The sequence below is a fragment of the Brienomyrus brachyistius genome, unplaced genomic scaffold, assembly GCF_023856365.1.
Source record: "Brienomyrus brachyistius isolate T26 unplaced genomic scaffold, BBRACH_0.4 scaffold34, whole genome shotgun sequence".
Taxonomy (NCBI): domain Eukaryota; kingdom Metazoa; phylum Chordata; class Actinopteri; order Osteoglossiformes; family Mormyridae; genus Brienomyrus; species Brienomyrus brachyistius.
The window spans coordinates 328,993-339,814 of record NW_026042309.1 but is presented as its reverse complement, the minus strand read 5'-3'; the positions used below and the strand labels follow the sequence as shown (position 1 = coordinate 339,814).

At 43.0% G+C, this 10,822-nt stretch overlaps 1 long non-coding RNA gene across 1 annotated transcript; it reads right to left on the bottom strand.

Annotated features, from left to right (window-relative positions):
• Window positions 1-6,278: 6,278 nt before the first annotated feature.
• Window positions 6,279-7,306, bottom strand: LOC125721574 (uncharacterized). Its single transcript, XR_007385837.1, has 3 exons — window positions 7,108-7,306; window positions 6,788-6,890; window positions 6,279-6,298 (listed from the first exon to the last, which is right to left on the bottom strand). It is a non-coding gene; the product is annotated as an uncharacterized LOC125721574 (long non-coding RNA).
• Between the last annotated feature and the right edge of the window lie 3,516 nt (window positions 7,307-10,822).

The window sequence follows — 10,822 nt, the reverse complement described above, 5'->3', positions numbered from 1 at the left end:
CTCCAAGCGCAGCAAACACCCCTTGCCGAAACCGGATTAGAACAGCACATATACTGTTGAGGACATCTGGACCTTTGATGAGCAAGTCATTTAGGCTTTGACCCCTGAATTTCTGGCTACTATTCCACACAAGACGGACTGGTGTAGTAACAGAGTGAGGGTTCGGTGCAATTAGGTGACTGATATACCATACTGGTCCGGTCCAGTTTTCCAACTCTTCCTTTGAAAGCTTAATAACAGCCCTCCGCTCGACCATGTCATGGACCTGTGCTTTATAGGCCATTTTCCATTCAATCTCCCTTGTCAGTTGCTTCTCGGTTCTCAGGAACGTTGCTTCAACAGCTCCCCTATTGTTAGGCAGCGTTCCCAAGTCCTCAATCCAGGGATACCTTGCATGCCAGTGTGGCTTTATGCTATGGTGATCTTCAGTCACATAAGTAAGTCCATCCTTTATTTTCTCCAGCTCTCGTTCCTCGGAAATAGTCATCTCCTTTCCCCCAGGTTGGCAATTTCCACATCTACAGCCACCACACCGAGGCTCACAAGCAGCCCCAATGCTGTCCCACCTCCACCAATCCATAAAATCTCGGTTGACAGAGGACATAGTAGCCCGAGTGAGTCGAAGAAGTTTACCTGAGTAGTCACTGGTGATCTCTTTATATCCAGCAGCCGCTGTCCGCATGGAGCGTGCAAAATGAGTTTTAGAATCGTGGACAGTGACTGTAACGTCTTCTAACAGATCTGGATGAGAACCGCCCACTGTTTTACCCAGAGGCCCATCCCACAGGACAAGGTCCCCAACAGAGCACACCTTCTGAGGGACAAGCTGCCCTTCCTTATGGCTGATGAGGAGTTTAATCTTAGTAGGGCGGACCAGTTGATGAAAGGGGACATGAGGAAATATTTTTTGCAGTCTTTCTGCTGACACATGACGGTTAACCTCTGCAATGCTATCAAGCCCATAACACACAAGCTGATGAGACTTCAGGGCTCCCGTTGAGGTTTTGACCCGTATCTTCAGCAGGTAACGCTTGGTCTGAACTGTTACTTGCATTCCGCCAACTCCATGGACTATAAGGGTCACATCCTCACTCCTTAAGTCCAGCTCACCAGCAGCCTCATGGGTAATATAATTGGTATCAGATGCCAGGTCTATCAAAGTTCCAATCTTTTGCCCAGCATTGGCAGTGACCTCAAGGATCATCATTATAACTGGAAACTCCTTGAGGTCATTCTCCGCTAGCAACCCCTGCTCTGGAACGGTTAAGCTAAATGTCTTTGAGACAGAGTTGCAGAACACATTCCGACACCGCTGAGCTAAATCAGGGGGCAAGCTCATTAGGAACTCTTCCTGGCTTTCAGTATACCTCTTCCCTTCAGCTCTTGCTGGACTGGGCCTCAACCGCCTTGGGTCTCCTTCCTTGCTTCCAACCTTGGGACAGAGGTAGTAGTGATGACCTAGGCCTTGAGCGTCCTTGCACCCCTCATTTTTACACAGGAAGGTGGTCTTACACTCTGCGTCACCATCGTGAATCTCAAGACACCTCACACAAGCGCCGAACTTCTTAACGGCCTCCCTCTTTTCCCCCACTCGAAGCGTTTTAAATTTCTTGCAGTAGTACAACTTCTTCCTGTGACCCCTCTCTCCACAGACAATGCAAGATGCTTGAAAGCCTAACGAGTTAGTGGCTTTGGTCCGGGCATGCTTTTGTGGGATTTTTATCTCTCTCTTACTGGAATCATCGTCCCTTAATTGGTCCAACTGCTCATAAATCTTTTCCTGACTTCTCAGGAACTTAAGGAGCATGTCAAATCTACCTTCAGGTGATGCAACCTCCTCCTCTCCTGCCAAATAGACCAACCATTCCTTTTTCAAGTTTTCAGGCAGTTTACTTTCTAAGGATTTCGTGACAAGAGGATTCCTCAAAGCACCCGTATTTCCCAACTCACTAAGGTCATACAAGGCCTTTTCAACAACCTGTATCATGTCCACAACCCTCCGTGGCTGATGGCCTCTCACTGGAGGCAGAGCCTGCAGTTCCTCTACAATCTCCAAGGCAATTGCTGATTTATTTCCAAACCGATTTCCAAGAACCCGAAATATTTCATCAGCTGTTCCATAGGTTGGCAGGCGGAGTTCTCTTGCCACCCTTTCCTCAAGACTATCCAAAAGCTGAAACTTCCTCACCTCCTTGGACCCAGTGGGTTCTCCTTGCTTTTGCAATGCTTCCCATTCCTTTTTCCAGAGGTAGAAGTTCCGCCTATTTCCATCAAACCGAGGGAGTGCTGTTGGCCTCAGCTTAATAGCTGGAGGCGGGGGCAGGGTTGCATCTGAGGACCCATTATGTTCCAACTTCGCCTGTAATAGGTCAGCCTTCCCCGAAATCAACTCAGGCAACAAACTCTCTATGTTCCTCATACGCTGCTGAAAGTCAGGCCGCTCTGCATCTGAGATCCAACGACTCCATCGAAAAACAGCCTCTTTCGCTGCCTTTACCAGCCCCTCAAGGTGATTAAGCATCAACTCATACACCTCCAACTTCAGGCCAGGCTGACTCATCGAAAGGCGCTTACACTCCTTTTCAGCAGCCTGCAGGGCCACAGTCAATTCAGAGTTGCCGAAATTTCCCCATAGGACCTTCTGAACGAAGTGCTCCACGTCGTCAAGTTTCTGTTCACACTCCTCCACTGTCCTTTTGATGTCATCTCTCATGCTCTCTTTCGGGGTCGACACATGCTCCAACTCCTCCAACCAGGCAATTTCCACCTCCTCATTCGCCTCCAAGACCTTATCAGCATCCAGCACAACCTTATTGAAGGCTTCCATCAATTCATCGGCCGACATTTTCTTGCAAGACTTCATTACGGAGTTTGCTAGTCGGGAAAACCGCTGTTTGGCAGTCATTCGCTCTCTCTTTAATTGCTTCAGAGACTTTGACTCGGCCATTCTAAACCTTGGTGAACTCTAAATGGGAGGTACTGGGCTTGCCTTGGCAGCTATTAGACAGGAGCTTAAGTGGGCAGGCTTAGTTGAAGCTTCATAAACCAACTTACAGCGGTTTTTCACTGTCAAGTGATCACAATTCTTACTGTGCTTTACCCCTCACTTGATAGGGATGTACCAAAACTGAACATATAACTGGATTTCGCTCAGAATAACCAGGCCTTCTTTTTGGACTCTTTATCCCTTTTTATTTTATCTTCGCTTTCCTCGAGCCAGGCATTTACAGGTGAAAAACCTTAAACCACAAAACACCAACTTTCACCAATCTATCTTATGAGCAAACACAAAATTTTACTTTAAATGCACATATATATATATATATATATACATACCCACAAATATACAATAAATGACCAATCTCAGCTTCAAATTTCCACACAATTATACATAACTTGTTCTGAATAAAATTCCTCCAAACATCAAAGTTTAAAATCAAACCACTGGGGAAACACATAAATGAGTTACTCAACGCAATAAATTGCAATGAAAAGCTAACCAATTAGACAATCGAACAATAGGTTTAACACTTCTGCCCATATGAAATATTAAAAGGAAAGTTCACCCTTAATACTTTTTTTCTTTTTAGCAATTTAATATTTAACTTTTAGATAAACTGAAAATAGAAACCCCCCTTTTAAACCGCATTAATGCAAACATCTGAATCAATAAAACAGCATTCCACATATTGTCATTGAGACACTTACAGCACACCATTTATTCCTAATACAGTCAAATACCACAACTCATATAATGTTACAAGCCAGCACCAGCGCCTCAATGCCTCATTAGCGCACCCTATTAAGAAATAAACCCCACTCGCAACAAGTAGTGCTTGCTACAAATAACATTTGCAACAAAGTCTCCAACACGCATGGTTCATGGTCTTACCGGCTGTCCGTTCAGAGTCTACTTTTTAGTACACAATCACAGCACAGTTCCAGAAGCACTTGGTGTAGATTTGACCCTTTGCTTGTCGCGCTACCAATGCGTTTTGCCGACTTTATCCAAAATAAAGAGCAGGTGCGTCCGTTAATGCCTTCCCCTCGGGTGCACACAGGTGAGTAAACTTTGGTTCCGCATGACCACTTGCGTGAACGACGTAACCACTTGCTGGAATGACGTTCATCGCAACAATGGCTAGTTCAGGTCGTTCTCTGTAGTCATCACAGGGTCATGCAGTCTGCAGCTGAGAAACGTGTGACTTCTGCTCGGAAGTCGGGCACTGCTGCAGCTACTTGTGAGTCGCCAATTCCTGCCTTGTAGTCATTGTGAACTGAACTAGGCCAAAATGACTTGAAACGTTTTAACAGTCCAATTTCTGGACCACTTGTTGGACCCATAACTCCTACAAATACTTCGTCTAGCATTAGTTAGTGAATGTGATGACGGTAAGCCAAATACAGCAGGTCTGAATTAATCTTGCCTTCAAACGACACACAGGCACTATTTTTTCGCCCAGTATTGCTTGCTGTGGTATCAAGACTGAGTGCTTTTATATGATCCTTAATTCCCCATGACTCAACCTCTTCCAGCATTGCATTAGCCATTGCTTCACCAGTGCTAGCGCTGTTTGGCAATGCAAAGAAGTCGATCAACTCCAGACCCAGACACAGTGATTGGAAGGTGGTCCACTGTTTGCCTTCAGTTCACTTGCTCTGAGAAAATTATGCTTTTGCATGCATGTTAAATGGAAGAGTGGTTGATATTGATATCGTTGACTTTCTGCCCAGAAGCATGAACAGCAGGGGAGAGTGTGTGCACTGCGAAAACTTGTTTTGGTGCAGCCAAGTGATTCTACAACTTCAGCAGTCAGTAAGTTCCTTCCTCTCTTTCAGCTTATTTTGTTTTCTACAGCCGCACATCCAAACACTCTTTATGTTGAATCAGAAGATTCAGAGTGACTTGAGGAGAGCGCAATACTTTGGTTCAACAAATCTAGTTCTGCTTTCTGTTTTTCTTCCCACTTACAGCGTTTATCCGGTTAATGATCAGTTCTGCATTTTTATTTAATAAAACTAAAGCGACTGTTGGTGGTAAAGCATTCTGCTACAGGGACCCTATACTGTGGAATAGCTTACCAGCCTATGTTCGGGATGCTGAATCGGTCTCAGTCTTTAAATCTCGACTGAAGACCTATTACTTTAGTTTAGCTTACCCACAAGTTAGCACTTAACACCGTAATTATGGCTGCTGATGCTGCTGTACGTGCCATTTTTACCTACCGTGCTTGTCCATTAATGTATCAGTGCACTCTTTGACACCTGCACTCTCTGCCTTCCTTCCCACATGTCTGGAGGGTGCCCGAGGGGGCACCTTCTGAGCTGCCATCAGGGTCTACGGAAGGGTGCCATCACAGATGTGACCTGCGATCTATGACGATGTCGGTGCAGCTTCCATCCTGCCACCCGACAAGTCTATGTGGAGGACTGTCTCACTGATGGACTTTAACTAGGACCGGATCACAGTTTACACCTTGCTCTCAGCAAACAATCCGGCTACTTCTCTACCTTCGTCCAGTAATGTTAGCATGCCCAGGGGGGTGGGGCTGCCAGTTGACCTTGGACCCCCAGAGGTTTTTTTTCTCCCCACTTGGGAGTTTTTTGGTTCCTCTCCTCCGCTGTCATCTGACTTTCTCTTTCATTTTTCCATTTTCACTGTTTCTGTGTTCTGTCGTTATCTCTGTTAAGGATGTTCCGCAACACACTCCTGTAAAGCGCATTGGAGCATCTTTGTTGTAAAAACTGCTATATAAAAATAAATTGAATTGAATTGAATTGAATTGAATTGAATTGAATTGAATTTACCAATGAAATGTTACATGAGTTTGGACATATCACACAGCCATAATAGAAAATTACAATCTTTAGACAACATACACACAAACCACAGATGCTAATGGACTAAACTGCAGAGAATATACATTTTGATTCTATAATGCAGAAACTGGCCAAAAAGATTCAGAGTGACTTGAGGAGAGCGCAATACTTTGGTTCATCAAATCTAGTTCCACTTTCTGTTTTTCTTCCCACTTACAGCGTTTATCCGGTTAATGATCAGTTCTGCTTTTTTCTTTACCGACGATGCATCCACGCCTGCCATGACACCCTTTGGGCCTTGTTCACGTTGTGCAAGCAGAAAGGCTTTGTCTTCTTCAGCAGTAATTAATGACAATGCATCTGGTGAGCAATGTCAAATAAATCACAGAATGTCTCTGTGAAGCCTTCTTCTGCTGTCTGCGATTCAGTCCGACGTCCGTGGTTATTCTTTAGCCTTTTTCCATTTATAAGGGCCACCCTAGTGCATAATATAATCATAAATAGGGCTGTCCAAAATGAAGGTGTATATTATGTGACGACAGAAAAAGGCTAACTGTTTTATTAAATATTCTGTCATTTATTGCATTGTGTTGCAAATCACAGTTAGTGGTAGTACATTTAAGCTATTTGATACATTTGAATGATACACTAGACAAATAAAAGTTAACAAGGCATAAGTTTATCCTTGTGATCATTTTACATAAACTATGCTTTGAACCTACAGAAAATGTGCTATATCCTGATATGTATCAACGAGATATGAAATGACCTAAAATGTCACATGAATTTGGACATATCACACAGCCATAATAGATTATTACAATCTTTAGACAACATACACAAAAACACAGATGCTAATTAGATAAACTGCAGAGAGTATAAAATTTGATTGTATAATGCAGAAATTCTAAGCCTGAAATCTGCGCTTAATTCATTGCAATGAAATGGTGCAGGAAAATGACTGTACCTTCTACAACGATCTCCCCTTTGCAGCTGTCATTCTGGATCACTGGAAAATGAAGAGTCCTCTTCTATCGCCTTGGCATTTTTCCTGGCTTTCTCATAACTTTCTACATAAAAAATATGCAGAGAAAAACAAATACAATCAGTGAATGAAATACAAAAACTTTTTTGGAGCTGAGTGGGTGATATGCCTCAATATAATGGTGCTGTATACTAACAAATAGGTGTTAACAAATGGTCAAGGTTAATTCACTGACACAAAAACTTACCTGTTGAATAGGCAATTTCACCTGCATAACACTGCCAGGAAATGTCAGGTTTTACCTGATTGGTTGCAGCTTTTCTTATTTTGTCTGGCGAAACAAATGTTGGCCACGGACACTTCTTCTCCCCCTTCATCCAGTGTTTGCTCACCACTGCTACTTCTTCCCGCTCAGGAAATTCCACCACATAAAATTCTGCCATCTACATGATTAGAAAAAGTGAAATCTAACTGCAACAGCATATTAAACTATCCATCTATCCATCCATTTTCCAAACCGCTTATCCTACTAGGTCGCAGGGGGTCCAGAGCCTATCCCGGAAGCAATGGGCACGAGGAAGGGAACAACCCTGGACTGGGGGCCAGCCCATTGCAGGGCACACTCACACACACCATTCACTCACACATTCACACCTATGGGCAATTTAGCAACTCCACTTAGCCTCAGCATGTTTTTGGACTGTGGGGGGAAACCAGAGTACCCAGAGGAAACCCCACGACGACATGGGGAGAACATGCAACTCCGCACACATGTGACCCAGGCGGAGACTCGAACCCGGGTCCCAGAGGTGTGAGGCAACAGTGCTAACCACTGCACTACCATGCCGCCCCATGCTGTGATTCATCTTCAATAAATGGTAATGCTGACCCGACGCTATTTATTGTAAGAGCTTACACTTCCACACAGCTTTCTGGACAAAAATCCATTGCGACATACATTGTTTTTACAAAATGCAATGGATATTTATTCATTAACGGGCTGTGCCTGCATTTTTCTATTATATGTGTGGAATTAGTTTCAGCTGAGACTCATAATAGATGGTGGTAGGCTACTCGTGATATGAATTAGTTTCAGCTGAGACTCATAATAGAGGATGGTAGGCTACTCGTGATATGAATTAGTTTCAGCTGAGACTCATAATAGAGGGCGGTAGGCTACTCGTGATATGAATTAGTTTCAGCTGAGACTCATAATAGAGGGCGGTAGGCTACTCGTGATATGAATTAGTTTCAGCTGAGACTCATAATAGAGGGCGGTAGGCTACTCGTGATATGAATTAGTTTCAGCTGAGACTCAGAATATATGGTGGTAGGCTACTCGTGATATGAATTAGTTTCAGCTGAGACTCATAATAGAGGGTGGTAGGCTACTCGTGATATGAATTAGTTTCAGCTGAGACTCATAATAGAGGGTGGTAGGCTACTCGTGATGTGAATTAGTTTCAGCCAAATCATCTAACAATGAACTGTGTTACTCTGTGAGGGGATTGGGAGGTATTGCATTTTGGCTATTTGTGCCCTTGAGAGGTAAAGTGGGCTATCCCACATGTCTGACCCCTACCCCCTTTTCATTGAATATTTTCAATTGGATAAGTTGTTATTATCTAAGTCATACCTCTATGCTACCTATGATATATATCAATTGTAGGGTATAGGCATAATGATTTTTAGAAAAAATTTCAACTTTGGAGCTCATTTTCTCAAAGCGTTGTTTTTGTGGGATAGCCCACTTTACCTCTCAAGGGCACATTTAGCAGGCTAGGTGTTGAGCTTTGATTATACCTTCTGCATCCATGAGTATAACGCTACACTGCAAGGGCACCAACTTCACAAGCACTGGGAAAGCTGTTATCCAACTGTTAGCTTCTGTCCTGTTTTAAAAATTCGAAAACCTTATGAAAGTATAAACCAAAAAAGAATTACTATGTTTTACATCTTCTCTGAGGTCTTCAATGGAAAACAATCGGTTGTTAATCACAAACAGCTGCTTGTTAGGAAATTCACTACGCAAATGTCACAAGCAGCGCAGTTACAGAAATCTTTGATCCTGTTCTAACCAAGTGGCCACACGCCACTTTCTTGCTTTTAATGCTTTAATGTTAATGTTTTAACGTTGTCAGAATGAACGAACAAATCAATGTCTGTGGAATATAACCATATAGTCTTTCCTTTGCAGGTGCTTAAAATGGTTAGCGTTGTGATTTATTGTGCTATGTAATTTTCTCATACTGTTAAATAGAATGCAAAGTCTTCATATATTATAGACCATAAATTTTCCAAATCCAAGTTCTCTGAAGTGGGTGAATCTGAATACAAAAGAAAGTCAAATGGGAAAGTCAAATGGTAACAAACCTTCACATTATCCAAGACATACGGTAAAGATTAAAAACAAATCAAATAAAAATGAAACTAGTCTTTTTCAGATGATTTTCTCAGTCGAGTCAGTCAGAAACTATCAACATGGAAATGAATGACTCATTGGCTGAACGCACCCTGATCTTATAACCAAACTATTTGCTTTGTGCAAAAAGCGCCATCTAGTGGTCATTCTGTGTCAGTGACAGTGTCCTTATAAAAAGACTTACAGCTAGTGCCCTTATGACCGCCTAGCCGCACTATAAGTAGGTAAAACCAACACGGCGCTTCTAGCGTTAACTGTTTATTTGTGTTACCATTTGTGAGGAGTCTGCAGTAGATTGAGTTTCGGTGGGTTGTCGGATGGACAGGGTTGTGATAGGGTCACTTTTATGACTGCATGAAGTGCTCTTTTACCATGGTCCACAAAATGACAGGTAATTTATTCAATAGTGACACTTCAAATGTTGCATTTATTATGAGTGCGCAGGCTTCATCATGCACAGGCTTTTCAGACAGGTGCTCAAACAGGGGGGCATGGCCGATGGGTACTTTTTGCCGCTGAAAATATTCGTGATCGCGTGGTGGGGGATATGGGCAGGATTCAGTGTAGTGTAGCACCAGGGAGATCCGCGCATCCCAGCATGCCTTGCGAGCACTCGTGTATGTAGCCCTGTGTCTGTGTAATTGTAAATAGCCCTTGTATTGTTCTTGTTATGGTCAGTTGTTTTCCTGATCGTGGTGTGTATGTTTACCCATAACCAACATGTCCTGTGTGTGCCCTGTCCAGTCCTCACATATTCCTAGCTTGTAGAACTCTCCCATCATGTGTGCACCTTACAGTTTGCCGTCTGACTGTATAAATTGATTATATTGACATTGAATTACTGTAAATATTTGCTTGTCCTTTGATTAATGATTTACACATTGACATATTGTCATTGAGTCACTGTAAATACTGTACATGGTTAACATATGATTAATAACAACTACTCATACGTTTGTACTACCGTATAACATATTGCGTTCGGCCTACTGCGACTGCTTCATAACTACAGGTCTTTGTGCACCAGTTGGGGCAGCTTCGAATCCCTTCCTGCGGGCGGATTCCTACCCTAACCCTCCCCCTCCTTACTCTGCTGTTCGTCTCTCCAAAGTCTGATCTCTCTTCAGGGTCTGCGGAACCAAACGCAGGCAGCTCTCATGAGGCAAAGACACTTAGTATTTAAAATAATCTCTTCTTGCTTAAGGCCTAAGACATAACATATCATTGAACTATATCTACTATGAACGTTACTGAAGGAACATGTAATAAATAACACAAGTGAAATACTGATGTCAACAAACATGACTTTCACCTCAAGTAGCAACTACACACGTGGACAAAATTGTTGGTACCCTTCAGTCAATGAAAGAAAGTTGTCTCAGGTTTGAAGGGTGCCTTTTCCAGACGGCATGTTTCAGCTCTTTCCAAAGATGCTCAATAGGATTGAGGTCAGGGCTCATAGAAGGCCACTTTAGAATAGTCCAATGTTTTCCTCATAGCCATTCTTGGGTGTTTTTAGCTGTGTGTTTTGGGTCATTGTCCTGTTGCAAGACCATGACCTGCGACTGAGACCAAGCTTTCTGAAACTGGCCAGC